Below are 20,356 nucleotides of genomic sequence, written 5' to 3' on the forward strand. Positions count from 1 at the left end.
TTTTTAACCTAAAATATATGTTGAAATTCCAAAGGTCGCCACATGTAGTATGGTAGTGTTTTATATTCTTTAAGAGTTAACGCCTTTGTGGGTCTGTATAAAATTACAGGGGTTCACAGGCTTTAATACACTCTTTTCTATTTCAGTCTTATTCCTAGAAGCAGGAGAAAAACTTGGGAAGGACCTTAAAGATTGTCAAGCCTCATGGTTTTCAAACTAAGATTCTTTGGAGACACCCAGGGGTGAGGGGAAAGGGAGGTCACTGGCTTTCTACCTGTCTTGAGACCACAGGATCTCTGCTGTACTCTGCTACTTTATTAGGATTCTATGTAAGATTTACTTATGAGAATCCCACGCTGGAGGGGGAAAGGTGAAGAATCACTGAGGCTATCTTATAGATAAGGAAAGCACAGCTTACCTAACATAGCACTCTGAGCCAGTGGCAATATCAATTCTGTTTCTTAGTCCCAGGCTCAATCTGCTAAGCAATAGATTTGCCCTACACAGCCATGTGTTATCACATGCAGGCCTCCTGAACCCTATCGCTGCAAGTATACACTAGGAGATCCATAGTCTTATGTTCAAAATTAGGACGTTCACTGATGATCTAGTATCTAGGTGAATCTAGTGTCTAGTGTTGCAGTTGAACAACACTGAATACCAAAATCAAGCCACTTATTTTGGGAGTGCCATTAATTCTGGGTGTGTTATTTCGGTCATTAAAGTAAAATGTTGATTAATCTTATTTCTTAGTCGAGAAAGAGGTAGTTTTAAATTTTCAATTGTGGTTTCTAAGAAATCCACATAACATTAAACTTACCACCTTACCTGCTTTTAAGCATACAGCTCCTTAGAGTTAACTTGTTTTTTTTTTTCCACAATGGAAAATTTTAATTAGGACTTAAATCTCAAAATAAGAAAACCAAAAGAAATAAAGTTGAATTAAGGGGTTAATTTTCCCAACACACATTTTATGGAATACTATTCCCATAAGTTGTGCCAGATAAAAGAATAACATTGTCAAATAATTTTGAAAAATGAGACTACTGTGTCCTTCTCAAGGAAGTTCAAAATGAGAATATGTACTTGAAAAACACTAGGAAACTGTAGAGATCTCTTTGAATAATACAGAGTACCCCAAACTATTTTCTACACTCAAGTGAACCGTAAGCCCCTCCACCTTTTTAGCCAAAAAAAAACCAAAAAACTTTTTGTTATTTATGTCAGCTGTGTGGCTCTGTGTTTACCCTCCTTTATCTTCATCTTGTGGGTAGAAAAATCCCATTAATTCAATAAATCAACAAATATTTGGGCCCAGTGCTGGAAGTGTAGTACTGAATAAATCAATCAGAACCCTAGACATTGCAGAACTCACAGCCCAGGAAGATGTCACTGAATATGTTTTAGGAGAGAAAGAGAGGAGGAAGAGAAGAAGACAGAAGAGGAGAAGGAGATAAGAGAGGGAAGGAGGAAATGAGGGAGAGAAGGAAGGAAGGAAGGAAGGAACACAATGTTTGCTTCATTTGGTTGTTTGTTTGTATTGTTCCTATTTCTAAAATGAGAGGAGACAGAAAGGAAAAAAGAAAACCAGGTGACCAGTAGTCCAGAAGTTTACAATCTGGTCTTTGAATAAGAGGTTCTCTGTCATTTTTTCCTGAGATCTTTTTATGCACCACTAATTAGGTCTGTAATAGTTCTCTAGCAATCCAAAGATGGACTTGTATTGTTTGGGAGGAAAAGGGGAAGGAAAAGAGAAAATAAAACACATGACTTGGTCTCTTTTTCTATTGTGACTCCTTTCTTAACTGTTGGTATTATCTTTTGGATAAGAAAATTCCTTTCCGGTGTTGGTGGAAGACCTCATTTGGTGAAGAGTCTGCACATGGTCCCCTGTCTTTCTCCCAACTCAAAGACATCACCCAGTCAGATCTGACTGCTGGTGGTAACCATGGGTCCTAGCTTTGTGATGTTTTCTCTCTCTAGCTGTCCACCTTCTTTCTCGGGCTCTGGCCTTCATGTTGGGGAAATCTGTGGCTTCGCAGGAGTGCCCTATGCCTCCCAAGCAAAGGGAAATCAGGCCCATGGGCAAAGTTAGTACCAGGTTCTTGAGCAATCTGCTCATCCCTAGAACATCTGCATGAAAATATAAGGCACAGTCCTGTTAAAGGAAGCTCGGGAATGTGGCAAAGAGCCTTGTCTTCTTGTTGGACAAATCTCTGGGGCCCACTCCCTTGAGTTGCAATGAGAGTCTGGATGCTCACTCCCGTGTATGTGCCTCTTGACTATAACTACTGTATGTGATGACTGGTCTTTGGCCAGAGCTTTGAGAAGCAGGAAAGCTAGCAAAATTGAAAAGGAGGGGGAAAGAGGCTTGTAACTAAGAGAGAAGGAAGGAGGACCTCTAGGCCAGCTGTGGTTTCTCAACTGTGTCTGCCATCATAGATTGTCATAGGGTTTTGTAATTCAGTCCCAGCTCCTCCGGGATATTGCAACTTGGCTTTGCTCTGGCCCTCTTACTCCTCCCAGCATATTCTGGCAGTGGGAGCAGGGTGCAAAAAAGAGCATTGTCATTATACTGTGAAAAAAGAAGAATTAGAAACAATGTGGGATCCTGGAGTTCAAATGAAGAGCTGTTTCCTCCTGCTAGTTAGCTGGGAATCTGTTTTCTAACTCCTTCCTCCTCTCTGTCATCTGCTTACTGATATATGCCAGACCATGCCATGCTTGTCTGTTTTTATTCCTTTTAATTAACTTTTAAAAATCAATTATGATCATTTGTATGGATTCCTATTCTCTTTTTCTCATCAGATTCGTTTGGCTTATTTTTTTTATTTACACACCACTACCCACTGCTGTGAATTAACAATAACAAAAAATCTGCACTCTTCCCTTCTTCCTCTTGAACTGGAGAAACTATTAGCTAATAAGAGGCTAAATGAGCCTTAGAGTATAGGGAAGCTGGAATCCTTAAATTATTTAAATTGAAAAATGGCTGGTTTTACAATCAGAAAAACTCAAGTGGACCGTAAGCCCCTACTTGATTGTTCCCCCTTATCTGGATGATCTTGTAATGACAGCTGGAGTCATCTGCCATCGGCATCACTGTCCACAAAAGCTCCTACTCTGTCTGCTCAACTCCAGCAGCCCTGGGGAGCTGGAGCTGTTTCGGGGGAGAGGGCCCTGGAGGATTGAAACTTTATTAAAATGTAAAGCTGCCTCTGGTGACATAAAAAGCTCAGTAAAAAGTAATGGATCTAAAATTACAGTGCCAGAAATTATCTACAGGGTGAAAAACTGAGATTTCATGTACTGTAGGCTACAGTGTAAAATAAAATGCAAGGTAAAATAAGAAGCAGTGTAGAACAAGGAGCCAGAGGTAGGGATAGGAGAAATATTAGGCGTAAACCACGTAACAGATTCCATCTGTGTCAGACCAGCCCTTTTGGAATTGTGTCTCAGGAAGTGACCCAGTGGGAGGTATTGTGGGAAGTCAAGATAGTTGTCTGCCTTGAATGGTTGGGAAGTACCCCCAAAACATTCCTGACTTTCTTTTAATAAGCAATTTCTTCCTGGGCTCTCACCCATGAATTTTCTGAGACTCATTGTTACTAATACTGTTAGTAGTATAGATAGTAATAGGAATCAATTGCACTTGAAGTCTGAATGTGGCCTTTCATTTCACTAGCCATACGAGAATGAGAAATTGAATCAACAAAATACACATTTTGAGTATATATGCTCAACTCAACCCATTGTATTGTAAAATACAAAATGAGATCTTATTTAACTCAAAGGACTCCGTGTCTGTTACTTAACAATAAGTCGAAGTATTGAAATTAATATTAGGTCACTAAAGTATAGAATAATTAGTTTGTTTTAAACAAAGAAAATTGGTAGCAGAATTAAGAAGAGTACAGGTGATTCCAATGGCATATACTAAGTTCTTCATAACTTTCTCTTTTATTTTACACTCAAAATATCTTTAAAGGAAAAAGGACTTTAAGTAGAAAACATCATTAGTTATATTCAAGATAGTTCAGTATTCCTCAAAAGCAAAGTAGTATATTGCCCCCTGCACATCCCTTCTTTGAAACTATTTCTCAGGGAAGTTTATCAATATCATCATCACCACCTACCAGACAACTACCTACTAATAACCATTCATTAAGGGCTCCCCGGCCCTATGCCCTTCTTCAAATCTCAAATTCAAGCCTCATTTTTCCTTCTGCTCAGGAATTCCAACAGAAGGAAAAAAACTGATGTCGAACAAAACAACCTAATTACAAATTTCTTTCTTCATGCAACTAGCAAATTCAGTTAGCAAACGAAGAAGCTAAATGAAGTACCTATTTCTTTATTTTCATTGGAAGATATCAAAATTACTGGTTAGATCACCAGGACCCCAGGTATAAGGAGAAACCCCATTATCTAACTATTATCTATCAGACTTTGGCCTATTTTTCCTTAAAAATTTGGTATGTACAGTTTGGTAGGTTTATGAACTGATTTTTAGTAATGTAAAAAGATTGATGGAGTTATTTAAGACTTTTTTTTTTTTTAATTTTGAATTCAGGGATAGCTTAAGGTGTGACTTTGTAAACAAGAGTCTTTCTCCAGTGTAAGAAAACAAGATCTTTTCTGTCCCCCGCTCCCCAAAAGAAACTGAATGCCAGAACACAGAGAGGCCCTTTTGTCGGGCTCTGTTTCTAACCCCATTAGTATGCACTGCTGCAAACTTGAGGCTCAGTGAGGAACTTCTTTGACTTGGGAGGTTGGTTTTTGCAAAAGCCCAAGCTTTGTTCCTTGGGGGCCACTCATGTCAAACGGCAGTCCCCGAGAGTTACTGTAACTCAACCATGTTCTCCTATTCAAAGCAGTAAATGGGAGGAGGTGGGGAGCAAGTAAAAGCAATACTATTACAAGGATGACCTGGAATTTCTTGTAATTAATTATTAAATGTGTTGCCTAAACACCTAGAAATTAAATATTATTTCACATTCCTTTAATATACCTCAGTCACTGTGGACCAAGGCATTACCCATCTTATGAAGTTGCAGTTGAAAAATACAAACTTGGCAAAATGGCTGAGCTATGGAATCGTAAGAGTTCCTTAGATCTCTGGAGCGAATCTGAGACCTGAGAGGACCCACTAAGCAACCTCTGGCTCTTAGGAATATTTCCACAAATGATAGGGACACATCTCACTGTTCTTCCCCATCCTGTCTGACGACTCCAGGGAGCCTCGTGCTTATAGGCCAGGGCAGGATACAAGATGCTTGCATTAAACTAGGAGTTAAGTAATAACAATATACCAAAATATTATTAGTGATGTGAAATTAATTGCATGTGCCATGAAAAGGTTTCTTTTTACTAATTGAATTGTTTGCATGCGTTAACTTGAACTTTATGTTGAAAACAAAATTAATTAATTTTGAAAGTCTTATGTTCCAAAGGTCATGATTCTCTAGGGAGCTTTTTAAAAAGTCCAATACTGAGAATACACCACAGACAAGTTAAATCAGAATTTCTCAGGATGGAACGGAAATATCAGTATGTTTTAATGCTCTACAGGGAGTTCAAAATGCAGCCAAGGTTGGAAACCACAGGTCTAAGGAAAAGAAAAGAGCAAGAGCTGAGGGGTGGGGGGAGCCAGTTTGCAGAGAAATTAGGAAATTGTCGCATACTATTGTAGTTGGTGCTATTTTGACTTGTCAACTTGACATTCCAAGAGCTTCTAACTATGGCTAGAACTGAGCCTAAGACATTTCCAGACAGCTATCTCTTTATACTTCTGTGCTTCTGTCTTTGGAGACTTGACCCCCATGAACCAAAGGCCAAATGGAAGTTGCATAGCTGTACAATTCTTAGCTCTCTTAAAAAGTGAGGGCAAACTCAGGTCCAGCGATCATGGGGATGCAACAAACTGATTCAGGAAAACCACTTTCTGCCCCTCTCTCTGTAGAAGCAGGAAGAAGTAGCATTCTAGGCCGATCACAAATGGATTCAGACAAGAGTTTTGAAATATTACAGTATCTTTTGTGAACAAGTTGGTTTTCTTAACTTAATCCTTACCTCAATACCTTGAGGCAAGTATTCTACATGCCCCCATTTTATAGGTGAAGACATTGAGAAACCAATGACTGAACAAACCACCCAAGTTTACAGAACTAAAGTGTGCCTAAGTCTGGACGTTTTACTCGAAGACAGATGGAAAACTGACCACAGGTCACTCTGGCTATTCATGGACAGCTGTCTGTGTCAAAAGAATCTTCCATTCTTTAGATAGAGAATCAAATTAGTATGCTAATTGTGTTCTTTGCTAGTATGTGTAAGCAAGCATTATACTCTCAGACATAGCAAAGGACTTCAGTATTCAGACATCATGGTGGTATTTGTCCTCTATTGAAACATCACCACTGGTTCTCATGACCAATTGGAGTCTATTGGAGTTTTTTCGATTTAAAAAAAAAAAAAAAGTCAGAATAGCTCAGAGAACCTAACATATGCATCTAATCTCAAGTGGAACCTTTGAAAACAGGATATGAACCCTTCTCGTAACATTTCTCCAAATGAAAATCTGCTTGAGTTAGTTATAATAGAAAAAAAGAAAATTTTTAAATACATTCTCTCTCTACCATCCTAGAGTGTGATAGTGCAGTTGGGATTTGGCACTGACCCCAAACACTGAAGCCATCTGTTTCATGTTTTGTAAACTTTTTCTCAACCAGCAATTGCTAGTTACTAAGGAAGCAGCTGAAGGTGGAGTAACTCTCCACCACTTGGAAGACAGCAGTTGATCTCGTGTTCACTCACCCAGCACCTCCTGCACCAGGCACCGTTCTAGCTCTCTCGTTTTCACTCCTTGTAAAGGAGTGAAACTGCTGGGCCCTCCTTGTCCCTGGTCCTGTCATGCTCCCAACAGCTTTATTCCCTACCCCTCTCCTCTAGATTAAAACCTGCTCTCAGATATTTCATTCCTATGAAGGTAAAACTGGTTAATAACAAGTGAAAAAAAATAATGATGATTCCCAGGGTGCCATGCATTATAACAGGGACCAAATCCTTTAAGCTGAAAAAGTGATGCTCTTGTGGTGTAATTAGAGGCAGTGGTTCCTGGAGGCAGATGAAGCTTCTCTGGTCTCGCTGCCCAGGTGGCAGGCTGCCGCTCTCCTGCGGTCATGTCCATGCCTTTTCAAGTGTTTACCCCAAGTGTTTGGCACAGTGACGAGCACAGTGCGAACTCAGTAACGAAGAAAGCTCTGGCCTGAGGAAAACAAGCTACAGTGTTCAAGATGCCCCGACACAGATGAATGGGAAGATGTTGGATTTGTTTAGAGGCAAGCTGGCCTGCGGAGAGCAGGTAAAAGCATTGAGAGGAATCATTTGAATTCTTCTAGAAGCGGGTATCAGTTGTGAGAGACTTCTGGCAGTTCTAGATCTGGTTTTGCTTCGTACCTCTGGTCCATTTCAATTTATTACATGTGAGTTGCAGTAATGGGGATAACAGGTCAATGAATCATTCAAGAAGTATTTATTGAGGACCTACTGTGTACCAGGAGGGTTGCTAGGCATTGTGCATCCAGCACTTTCAAACCCAGTTCCTACCCTCATGAAACTAACATTCTACTTTAAAGAACTGATGGGAAAACATTAATGATAAAATTCAGCATTTAGTTGGAATCATATTAAATTCTATAAAGGAAAAATACAGGGTACTAAGGAAGCATATAAGAGAGAGACATGATCTAAGATAGAATAACAGTCAAAGCCTCTGAGGGAGACAAACAACAACAACAACAATTTGAGCAAACATCAGAGGATGGGAGGGAGTCAATGAGGCAGAGAATTTACAAAAGGAAAGGATATTTCTAATAAGCACCTTTAACATTGTGATGCAGTAGAGCTAATCCACAGATCGATCATTTTGCTCAGAATGATCTTGGTTTTCTTTCTTGACATTGTTAATGTAAGAAACATTTTGAGATCTTTGTGACAAGCTGCCTACTCAACACTGTAAATTCAAATAAAAGAAAACATTGGCATAGAAGAAGAGATCATTTCCATAAATGTCAACATCTCCATGAGATACACACACACACACACACACACACACACACAAGTGTATGATGAGCTCATCTGTTACCGTTCCACGCTCTCACCTAGGTTGGTATCATGATGCCCACTTGGCATGAATACCCACCGGACCCACCCCATCAGCACACTCTGAGCCAAACAGTTTCAAATTTGGAAATGCCCATAGTCTAGACTTTCTGTTTGGCTCTTTCCAAAAACCTTGGGTGAAAGAATGGTGTTAGGAAAAAGGAAATGAGTTCAAGGAAGTGCAAACACCAGAGACAGCCTGCTCTGAACAAAGCCTACTTTGACCACCCCCACCCAGCTCCTTTTTGGTATTGAGCCAGCACTTTGTAAATCCACAGAAAGATGCTTCCCGGCTCATCTGGCTTTTCTATGCATTGCAGTCCCTTGGCCTTTTCCTTCAGCTAATTAAATTCTTGTTCCTTAAAACTCAGTTCTGGTATCCCTTACCCCCTTTCCCAATCTAATTTAGACACACCTCCTCTGTGTTCTCATAGCTTGTTACCCTTCTGTATCTTATCACAACTATATAATAATAATTGATTTACTTATCTGACTTGTCTACTTCTTGAGGGAGAAAGTTCCTTAAGGGCAAGGCTCATGTTTTAATCATTTTGTATCCCTCACCCCTAACACAGTACTTAAGAAAGAATCCATTGATGAATTAATGTTCATGCGGGATAGTTATTTTTCTTTTCTTAGCCTCTGGGGGGACATGGAAACTTGGGTTTTGTATATCCAGCAAATAAAGCTGGTTTTTTATGTAGGAAATTTTTGACCCATGCCAGTCTGAAATTCTTCTCCATTTATAGATAGGCCTGTTGTAGTTACCTTAACTAGGCTTTTGTTCTGTAGTCTTCCTTTGAAAACCTTTTATGAACCAACTAGACCAGTCCCCATGGTCTCACTGACCAATACATGAGTCATAACAAAATTGCTCATGTCTGATCTTTTAGTCAGCGTGTTTAAAATAATTTCAATGTTTTACGTTAAAAATGGCATAATTTCCAAACCAGAAGCAAAGGAGGAATAAACTGTGTCTGCTAGAATATTTTTCAATTAGTAAATTCTTATATATATTTATGTAATGAAGAAAAGGAAAGAATACATTGATGAAAAAATATTTTTGTCCATAAATACATGGATTAAAAATAGTACAATTCACAAAACCCACCCAGACATAAGGTCAAACAGGGACTTCTTATTGGCAAAAAAATGACAAAGCTATCAAACATAAAAAGTAAAAGTTATAGTCAGGTGTGGTGGCACAAGTCTGTATTCCCAGGGGATTGGGAAGCTGAGGCAGGAGGATCGAAAGTTCAAAGCCAGCCTCAGCAACTTAGTGAGGCCCTAAATGACTTAATAAGACTCTGTCTCTGAATAAAATATAAAAAGGGCTAAAGATGTGGCTCCGTGGTTCAGCATCCTGGGTTCAAGCCTCAGTACCAAAAAAAAAAAAAAAAGAGTAAAAGTTATCAAAGAATTTATTTTCTAACCACACAGAATTCAGACATAAGATAGTCGATTAAAAATAGAAAAAAAATTGTGTTTCCAAAACATATTTATTGTGTTTTTTAAAAGTATTTAATGTATTTTAAAGTAATTAGTAGTTAAGTATTAAGGAGGAAGACATTTATGAGAAGTGATATGAAAAGAATGTACTAGAAATCCCAGAGAAACCCTCTTCTTACTCAGTTCCTACTCTTGCAACCCTCCTCCCGCTACACACACGGTCACTAGTGGGATATACAAAGTCTTGGTTGTCTTGTGGCCAGCTTTTCCTGAAAACAAAACAAAACAAGACTCTGATTTAAAAAAGTGTAAGAGAGGTGGCAGAGTGAGAGAAAATTCCCTCCAATTGAACTCCCCCCCCCTTCCATCTCTGCCTCTCATTCTTCAAGACACATGCTACCTCCTGTCTGAAAGTCATCTTTGGTCCATTAGGAGCCCCCAACTAATTGCCCTCTCTCTCTGCAGCCCTGCTATGGCCTACTTCTTTACCTATTTTGCACTTATATCGCTCTCTTTTATTACACTCAGTTTGCTGCATCTGACCTTCCTCTAGAATAGAAACCTTGAAGGAGGTTCTGTGTCTCCATTAGCTTTAGATTCTACTCTCCCTCTCTTCTTTCTTCACTCCTGATCTAGTGCCTGGCCAAAAAAACAAACAAAAAAAAAAGTAGGAATTCATAAAATATTTGTTGGGTGGAAGAAAAGAAAAAAGAAAAAGGGGTGGGTGTTTTAATTTTGTGGTGGGAGTAAGAGCCCCGTGAAGTGGCATACACCTGTAATTTGGGAGGCTGAGGCAGGAGGATCACAAGTTGGAGGCTCGTCTCAGCAATTTAGTGTGACTGTCTCAAAATAGAAAATAAGAAGGGCTGGGGATGTTTCTCAGTGGTACAGTACCTAGTACCAGAAAGAAAAAAAGGGAAAAAAAATAGACCATGTATCTTCTTTCTTCCAAATAGTTTCTCTTTCTAAAACCAGGGGAAACCTTTTATTTCCCCCCTGGGTATCAGGGTGCGTGCCCTTGAACACCTTACCTTGGCAAAGAGCCCACACTCCATCTCCAACCAGCTGAGTCATTCGCAGCTTCTTTGAGGTTCATTCATGCTTTTCCCCTTATTGACACATTAACATTTCATGGTGAGTGGGTCCTGTTCAGCTGGCAGCCCTCTCAGCCCCCTCACCTCTAAGCTGTCCTCACTCCACTAGTTCCCAATGGCCTGCCTCCCAGGGAGCCACACTGTCATCATCATCGGCAAGAAGCAACAGCTTCTTGCTGTTGCTATACCTGAGCTGGGATGAGCAGCAACGTGAAGCAAACTCAGAGAAGAGAGACCTCCAAAGTGTGTTCACTTCGAAAGCACCCTGTGTGTTTCTAAGAAAAAGGGAAAATACACACAATGAATGAGCCAGGCAGGTCTAAAATCAACTCCGTTTAGTGTCTCGTTACAATCCTTCATTTAACACGTTTTCCCGAACACCTGTACACCTTTTACCTGCAATAGTGACTCCGGATGCTTTCCAGTTCTATCTTGTTTTGAAGCTCATCAGATGGCACCTTCCCCTCCCAAATAGTAATCATCCATGAGCAAAGGTAGTCATTAAAAATCTAGCCTCACTAATGCATGGTGGACAGGAGTGGCTGGTGATTGGCTTCCAAAAGGAAATCACACGTACAAAAATGATGTGTTACGAGGTTAGCATTTCAGGATTTCCCTTTGCGCCTGAAGCCCTTAGTAGGTGCTCCAGGGTGCCCTGCTGATAGCCTGATTAGTTTTAGTAGCTCCCTGTTATTTCCAGAAAGACAGCATTTTCCAGACTTTTCTGATCCACAATGAAATGTAGGTTTTTCTTAAAGCTGTGGAAATAGAATAATTCATATTGCGAGGTTATTTATTACCAGCCAGACCCTCATCTTGCTCTACGGGGCTCTGATAATCACCTATTTCAGAGGCCATTAGCCTTCTGTGTGCTGTAAAGCACTCTTGGCTACAGCGCGTCCTGCCTTTGTATTCCGAGGGGAGGAATGGTGTGTACTGAAGTAACAGACCTCTGTTGACCAAGTAAGAAAGTCTTTGATGCACAAATAGTATATTAAACTGCTTTTATTTGATAGTGTTGAAATTAAACAGCGTGTGGAATCCCTACCTAGGTATGGGAACATATAAAACCTCTGAGAAATATGTACATGAATTCAAATACTTAATATTATCGAAACACAGATGTAGAAGAAAAAAATACACATTGGAAGAATGTAATAATCAAGGCTTAGGCATTTACAGGAGGACAGCAGGAGCTGGATTTAACTTATTGATTTTAGAGCCACTGTTTAAAAAAAAAAAAGAGGCAAAATATTGCTTTTGCTGTTTTCAGATAATAATGACTGTTGTTGCAAATTATAAAATTTAATTAGCTATATAAATGCCAGAGGAACAAATAGTGTGCTATTGTCTTGATATCTTTCCAGAAATTAGTCTTTTAAAATAAATTTGCCATATTAATCATCTAAAAATATTTTTGATCACTGAATTAATAGTTTGCAGCCTGTTTTCAGGTACTCATTGCCATAGGTGATTGCTTCTTAATTACTACATGGGCTCTTTCTATTCACTCATATTAATTCATGTTTTCTGGCACAGTCCCAAAAGGCAGCCTTGCCCTATATCTTCTAATTACTTCTATAATTGAATTTGCCCACTTTTTCTAACCTATTTTTTAAACTGACTGTGTTTGTTCATGGTTTATTGTGTCTTTTTTGTGTCAGTTCTCCGCAAGCAGAATGTACATTGATTCTTTCCTCGTTTCTCATTAATTTTCAAGAGCTTTGCTGCATGTCTATTTCTTCAGTCTGTCAGACCTATTGCTAGACCAAAAAAGAAAAAAAAAAAAAACCTTATTATTAAAGGTTAGGTAAAATAGACTGAAGTTAATTAATTCATTAGTAACTCTGAGCCAATTACTGAAGCCTTCTCTTATTTATATACTTGTTAACAAGACAGAAATGAGAAAGGCCAATTACAGGCACATGTCCTTCAGAAGTTCAGGAAACCCAGAGCTTATGCATTTATTGACACCTCTCCAGAAAACCCAGTTCATGTATCAGAGATGTGAAATTGCTTTTAAAACAATTGGTAGCTGACATTCCTTCCCATCCTGTCTTTAATAAATTTTAAAGAGTTTTCCCCATCTAGAGATTTTTCATATATCTCGTATTATTAATTTCCCTAAAGTCCTCCCAAGGGATATTAGTTAGCCTTAGAACAATTGCAAAAAAAATAAAAGAAATTTGATGTATTTTCTGATTTTCATTATTCTCTTCTTGCACAAGCTATTAAATTTTTATTTCTTGAAATGGGATAATTGATTGGCAAATCTCATACACTCTCACCCTTTGAAATACATTTCACTCAATTTTTATTGAATATACCAGAGCTTTACAACCTGTGGAAAAGCAGTATTTTCCTGATTTTTTTTCAAGAGACCCATAACATTTTTTAACTGTTTCAACCATACAAACTAACTGCACAACACATAGTACATCAATTTCCTCCTCTTCCCTGCCTTAGCAGTATTTTGTTAACTTCACAGGGGTTAGCAGAGAAGGGGATGAATGATTGATCAGTTTTCTGTACATCTGTATTCTCTTCATATTTTTATGTCAGCATGATGCCAACAAATCAGCAAAGAGATGATTGACACTAATGTCTCAATAAATCCACTAGTTGTTGGAACAAAAAACAATTTGAGTTCTGGGAATTTTCTTTCTTTCCTTTCACTTTTTGAATATTATCTAGACATGGGTTGTCATAAGTGTTTAAGTGACACCAAAATAATATGGTTACTTCTGCCTAACTTTTTAGTTTCTCATCAGTTCCAAGTATATTAAAATTTAATCAATTATTTTATAGCATAATAATGATAATCAAAGGATTATAGAATAAGAAACAAATCTCAGCAGATGACCCAGTCCTTGATTTTTGGAATTTCAAAGAAAAAAATTTTATAAGATGATGGAGTCTACTTAACCCAGGAATCTTCTTTTGATACCACTTGCATCTGCAGTAAACATTTTCTTGCTGCCAAATTTCTATACTTTTGTATTTATAACTATTTTATGTGACTTTTCACCTTCTACCCTGCATTATAGAACTTATGCCTTCTTCTCTTCTGAATTATTAACTAAGCCAGGACAGTAACTATGTTTTATGCACAGTGTGGCCCCAGAACTTTAGCACAATGTCTGGCAAATAGTAATTTCTCAATAAATATTTGTCAAGAGAATTAGGGATGAGGAACTGTGGGGTCCTGATCTCTCCTTCATTTCTTCAGTGTCTACCCTCCCTCCCTGGCAGCTGGCTGAAGAATCACTTGCTTGAAATCAGTTCATGTATCTTAATTTGCTGTGGTAAGTGTAATAAATTGGTAACAACTGTTCCATTATTATTTCGATCTGTAGCCTTCTTGGCTCCAGGATTAAAAATCTCTACTAATTTTTCATCAAATGAACTGGTTTTCATTAAATGACTATATGACCATTTAAAATTTTTATGGTTTTACCAACCTCAATTTGTTGGTTTGGGTCAAGACCACACAGGCCCTTGCTACACTTCCCACTTTTTTTTTTTTTATATTTAAATTCTCTCTCTCTTTTTTTTTTTTAGAGAGAATTGTTTTAATATTTATTTTTTAGTATTTGGCGGACACAACATCTTTGTATGTGGTGCTGAGGCTCGAACCCGGGCTGCACGCATGCCAGACGAGCGCGCTACCGCTTGAGCCACATCCCCAGCCCTACACTTCCCACTTCTGTGTGTGGTGCAGTGTCTGTATTTTCAGAAACACCTATGTGAATCTGAAATTAGCTTCCCCGAAATCCTTTACTCCCTGGGACTTTTATTCATTAGTTCTTTATGCCGCTGCTTCAGTGTGGCTGATTTTCCTTCAGCCAACCTGTGTATATTGTCTCTGTCTATCTTTGTTCTTAGATTTTTTCCTCTCTCCATTTCTTCTCCTTTTCCTTCCTTCCTCTCTCTCTCTCTCTCTCTCTCTCTCTCTCTCTTTCTCTCTCTCTCTCTCTCTCTCTCTCTTTTTCCTGAAAAAAAAAAGATATTATATAGCCATGTCTCTTAATATCAGTGCTTTAAAATGTTATGAACTCTTTTATACAGGCTCTTTTATCACAGACACCATCTTATTTCATTCTGAAAAGCAAAATATCATGCAGTTGAGGAAACTAAAATTCAGAAAGGTTATATGACTTGCCCAAATCCACACAATTAGCTTACAATTTCAGTTTTTAATTTTTTAACTTGTTTGCCTCCCTGTGAGAATGAAATCCAAAAGGGCTCCTTTTCTAAGTTAACTATCGCCTTTGATGGAAGGAAGCTACCTAATTGTATTGTCCAAATAGCTGGATTGGTAGCCACTGAAGGATTTTTCCAGGGATTATATAGGTCATTAAAAGAAAGAGCACATGGCCTAGAACAATGCTTCTCAAACTCTTATGTTTATCTAGGATGCTGTGAGAATGTGTCCCATTCAGCAGGTGCACGGTTCTCATGAGTTCCCAGGTGACCTGGATGGTCATGGTTGCTCATTCATTAACTCCACTTGGAGTAGTTAGGTCCAGTGCAGAGTGGAGCATTAGAGCTGGAGATATCTGATTCAAAGACCTTGATCTTCTGCTTACTGACTGTGACCTTGGGCAAGCTACATAGCCCCTCTGAGCCTTAGCTTCTTCATCCTTCACATGAGCATATGATATGCATCCTACTGAAAGCTTAACTGGCCTGTAGAGAATTGACTTCTGTCGAGTCAGCCTGCTTCCACTCCACACTACCTGGTTACTCTTCCTAAGCCTCCTCCACTCAGAACTTTCCATGGAGCCTCACCCAGGCAAATAGACTCCTCCCCTTGAGCCCCAGACCTTCAATGTAATAGCCACAAGTCACCTTTCTAGCTTGATGTCTCCCTGCTTTCTTCTTATATAGTGCATATAACTCCCGTGCTAGGGTTCTTCTTCTGTTCCTCTTCCTGGTTCTCCTTTATCCCACCCAACCCTCTATCATATTTATAGAAATCCTATCCTTTCTTTGAAGCCCCTTTGCCATCCAGGCCCTGATTGGAAGAAAGCATTTTTCCTGCTATCCATCCATTTTCACACCCAACAACCTGTCCTGTGTATTTAGGTGGTCTCTCTGTCTTTGAACACTGAATAGTTTCTTTAATATTCCTGTGTTCTAGTTATTTCTATAACTGTGTCAGTTTCATCTACAGTCTGTGATTCATGAGGATGGGGGTCCAGGTATTGTTCTAATAGCACAGTGGTTAAGAGCACAGCTTTGGGCCCACAGAGCTGAGCATGCTTAGCTCTACCATACGTCAGCATGGTTGCCTCGGACGAATCTAACCCATCTGAACAGTCTTCTCCTTTTTGAAGTGGGTGCCCATAATACCTAACTTAAAGATACTGGGAAGAAATTTTATGTAAAAAAAAAAAATACCTCATATAGTATCCAGCACATAGGAAGGGTTCATGTCAGTGAAATTGAATGGATTAGAACTGACTGTCTAATCCCAACACAACTCAGACATTCATTCTAGTTTTGTTAACAACTGGACCCAAGCCCAGACTTTCAATTTGTGTGATTATTTTAACATTTTTTTCTGGTTATGTGTATGTCCCTGTTAAGTCAGAATATTCCATATTCATTCCTTTTGAAATCAAAGCACATTTGTTCACCTAGCTTCAATTAGTATAAAATGATAGTGAAAAAAAAAATGTTATGTTAAAAAAAAGCATAAGTTTATAGTTAAACCTGGATTTGAATCCAAATTGCCAGTTTATAGTAGTTTCCTTAATCTTTCCAACTATAATAATCTCAGAGGTTGAATTTTTTTTTCTTTATTCTTTGGATTTTTAAAAGTAATTAGAGAAAAACATAGAGACATATTTATAGAAATAAATGACATATTATTTCTGTAGCCCAAAATCATTGACAATGTTATAATATCATCATGGGTAAGAGAAGTAACTGTAAGTGTCCCAAATATCCCTACATTTATTAGTCAAATTTATATACATTTAAATGTTAAGAACTTAAGTGTTTTATTTCAACAATTGCTAAAGAGCTATACATTTTTCAAAAATCTTATGAACTAGTTTTAAAGGTAACTCTAGGTCTGGAGTGTAGCTCAGGTCCAGAGTACATGCTTAGCATGTAGAAGGCCATTAGTTATAATCCCAGGCACACACACATATACTATATTTAGTAAATTATATCACTATTTACTTTTACCTATGGGGTTAATTTTTTTAAAAACCAAAAATTAAATGTTTCCAAAGTCACTAAAGTTAACTCTTTGCCAGGATACAGTAGAAGAGATGGACCCTAGTTGCATCTAAACTCTGGATACTCAGAGGCACAATCACAACATAGTATATTGTTTCGCTGATGTGGGTAAAAAGGGTTTTTAAAAGAAAAATAGAAAATGGGGCAAACCTTGTTTTAATCATGGAGTATATGGAAAGAAAATTAAGTGCCTATATTAAAACCTATTCTTTCAAACTACCAATAACATTTTTCCTTAGCCTCAAGGGACCATCATATAACAATGGCTCATAGTGCTTTTAGAACAGGCATGAAGTTGTGTACTGAGCATGTATAGTCTCGCACAAGAGGAAGGCAATGTTTAAAGCTGCTGTCTCCTCCTGGAAAAAAAAAAAAAAACTGGAATTCTGAGCTGAGTATGTATGCATTTTCTGTTTTTCTGTCTTGTGGGTCTTTATTGCTGAAAATATTTTTATGAAATTGTTCTGTGCTTCTTTAAGCTTCGTGTGGTCTTGTTTGCTCATTCTCAAATCTCAAACCATGACATAGTTATGGAACATCTTGAGTTATTAAAAGTAGAAGAAATTGTATTTTGTTCATGAACTGAATAGCACGCCAAGTAATGTCTTCAGAAACAAAGATCTCATTTTATAAGGGGAAAAAATGCTCTTTCTCATTATAAGCTGGGAGGAGGAATGATTTCAGGACAAAGAGAAACAGTCACTTGAAAGCTATAATGTTGAAGCTGTCCACAGAGCTAAAAATGAAGTTAAGATTGATTTCCTTTTCTTGGCCTATTTGGCCAATATAAACCATCTGATTGAATGTTCAGATCTTAAAAGAGGTACCTTGGGATTTAAGTTACCAGTCTATAAGAGAGAGATATTTAATTTTGCTTTATGTAATGTAAACAAACGCTGAGACTCAAATTTCTGAAGTGGTTAAAGTATTGGTTTTAAGTTAGACCCACCTGGATGTGAGCTTTGGTCTGTCACTCACCATCCAAGTGATCTTGGGCAGTTTAACTTCATGAAATCTATTTCCTCCTCTGTAATAGGGGATTACAGGGAGCTCATCAGAATTAAGATGCATTCTTTCTTCATTTTAACATCTCTGGATTCTAGAATACATCTTGCAACTCTCTTAGTTTAATTGGCAATACTTTTTACTTTCTTATTGGTACTTCAGCTAATTGTACAATTTAAAACCTATGGCATTGGAAATTCAAATAAATAAGTGATATATATTTCATAGAGTTGTTTTGCAATATAAAGAAAATCTTTTCCCCTGAACTTAGACCCCAGAAGACCCTCAGGAAGAAGACTCATTAATGTTGTACAGTATGTTTTTTTGCCATTGCCTGTCTTGCTGCTAATCATAATTTCTGTTTTGCCAACAAACTATAAGTTAATTTGTTTGCAAAATCCTTGTGTTGGAATAGTCTGCCCCCTGAGATGTGCATCAGATTTTCTATAATGTCTTTGGCAGCAAGATGTCAACCCTAAGGACCTAAATATAATATGTGATCAAAATAATGGTTTTGAGAAAGTCCACACTGATTTGTCACTTGAGTTGTATATAGATAACTTGAAGAATAAGGCCTGTTGTAGGAACGGGAGGTGGGATGGGGATGGGGAGTTGGGGAGGGAGTTACTGTTGAGGGCCTCAGGAGACCGAGTTGGTTAAAGGACATGGATTCTGGAACCAAACTGGCTGAGTTCCGATCTTGGCTTTTCCCCTCAAAAGGTGTATAATCTTAGACAAATCATTTAACCTCTCTGTGGCCTCCATTTATTTCCTCATAGGGCTATTGTAAGAATTAAATGAGTTGATACACTTAATGCACTTGTACGTAAAAGCTACTTTATAAGTTTGCCATTATTCGAGGAAATACACCCTTATTGTGTTTAAGTTCCTTTGAATGGTCTAAGTTTTCTAATACTGGAAAATTCTCTTCTCATAAAGGGAATATTTCAATAAATGTTCCTCTCAAGCAGATTACAATAATTCTGATGGTAAGAGACTTATACCATATATAACATGTAACATATGAATAGTACTTTTGAGAGACTTGTGATAATGTGATATAGCTGATAAAACTCGTCTAGCAGTAAACATGTGCCTGAAAACAAAATATTAGATTAATTCTGAGGTTGCTTCCAGCCACTGCTGTTGTGTCTGTATAATATCATCTTGTTATGCCTTAAAATTCAGTACAATATAAGCGCACACAAGAAAGAGTCATTAGGACTAGGAATTTGGGAAGGGCCTTCTTCTAACATTTGTTCACTTCTGACCTATATTGTTCTAATTTTTAAAGGTTGTAAACTTAACTATTGTGCTAGAATAATCATGGCCATCAAGCCTATATTGCTAAGTACTGGAGTTGGGTGTGCCTTTTAACTTACTAATCACACTTTTTACTCATCAAGTCAGCTCCAAAATGATATCAAGTTTACCAATAGTTAATCATTATTTTGCAGGGGTTGGGTGATGGATACCGAGCTTGAACCCAGGAGCACTTGGCCACTGAACCACATCCCCAGCCTGAACCCAGGGGCACTTGGCCACTGAATCACATCCTCAGCCCTATTTTGTATTTTATTTAGAGACAGGGTCACGCTGAGTTGCTTAGTGCCTCGCCTTTGCTGAAGCTGGCTTTGAACTCACGATCCTCCTGGGAACCAATGAGATCACAGGTGTGGCCATTGTGCCTGGCTCATTGTTTTTGAAACAGTAATTGTGTGATAATTCACTTGAACAGCTATAATCAATATTACTTTTCAAAACCAAAGCACAGTTTTAGCTTTTTCTCTCTTTGCATTTTATTCACTTTCCTATATCTATCATCAATATCATCATAGACTACGCACCAAGTGTTGAATCAGTGACATCTAAAGAACTTGGCTCCAAACCCAGTTGTCATTCAGCTAACCCCCAAATATTTTTTTTTTAAATTGGGTCATATGTGCTTCCTTTATCCTGTAGCTCTGCCATCTAATGTGTGTCTTCCAAGATTATTTGGTAGGCAAAGCAAGACCTGAAGGGGCCCTCTTTGGAACCAGTCCTGGAAGGGGGCTTCTGAAATTTCCCTCTGGTTCTATTGGCTAACACCCATTCCTAAAGCCCCAACCAAATTACAAAGGAGGCTGGCAAATGTCATCTTCCTAAGTGCCCAAGAAGTGAAAAACAATCTGGTGAATAACGTTTTCTCTACCACAACCACTTCCCTGAGCTTCCGTTTTCTCGTTTGCAAGATAAAAATATCAATTCCCATCTTGCAGAGCTTCTGTAAAGATCAAATGAGGAAAGGAATGGGAAGCACTTAGTGTACAGTGTACTGTAAGAACTTCATGAACTTCTTATGTCTTACTAACAATCAAATACTTTCTCCCTAAAATACCCGAATACATGGAATCTTA

The 20,356-nt window shown here is 38.2% G+C and overlaps 1 protein-coding gene across 12 annotated transcripts in view; it reads left to right on the forward strand.

Annotated features, from left to right (window-relative positions):
• The window catches only part of LOC106145044 (uncharacterized), a 685,031-nt gene that overhangs the window by 544,497 nt on the left and 120,178 nt on the right, over positions 1–20,356 (forward strand). The window contains exon 1 of one of the 12 annotated variants that reach the window (XR_013436666.1): positions 17,265–17,350. The exons of the other annotated variants lie outside the window; for them this stretch is intronic. The gene's annotated coding sequence lies outside the window, so the exon portion shown is untranslated. Of the gene's footprint in view, positions 1–17,264; positions 17,351–20,356 lie in introns of those variants that run through there. 12 annotated transcript variants of the gene reach the window in all.

The sequence above is a fragment of the Ictidomys tridecemlineatus genome, chromosome 3 (genome assembly GCF_052094955.1).
Source record: "Ictidomys tridecemlineatus isolate mIctTri1 chromosome 3, mIctTri1.hap1, whole genome shotgun sequence".
Taxonomy (NCBI): domain Eukaryota; kingdom Metazoa; phylum Chordata; class Mammalia; order Rodentia; family Sciuridae; genus Ictidomys; species Ictidomys tridecemlineatus.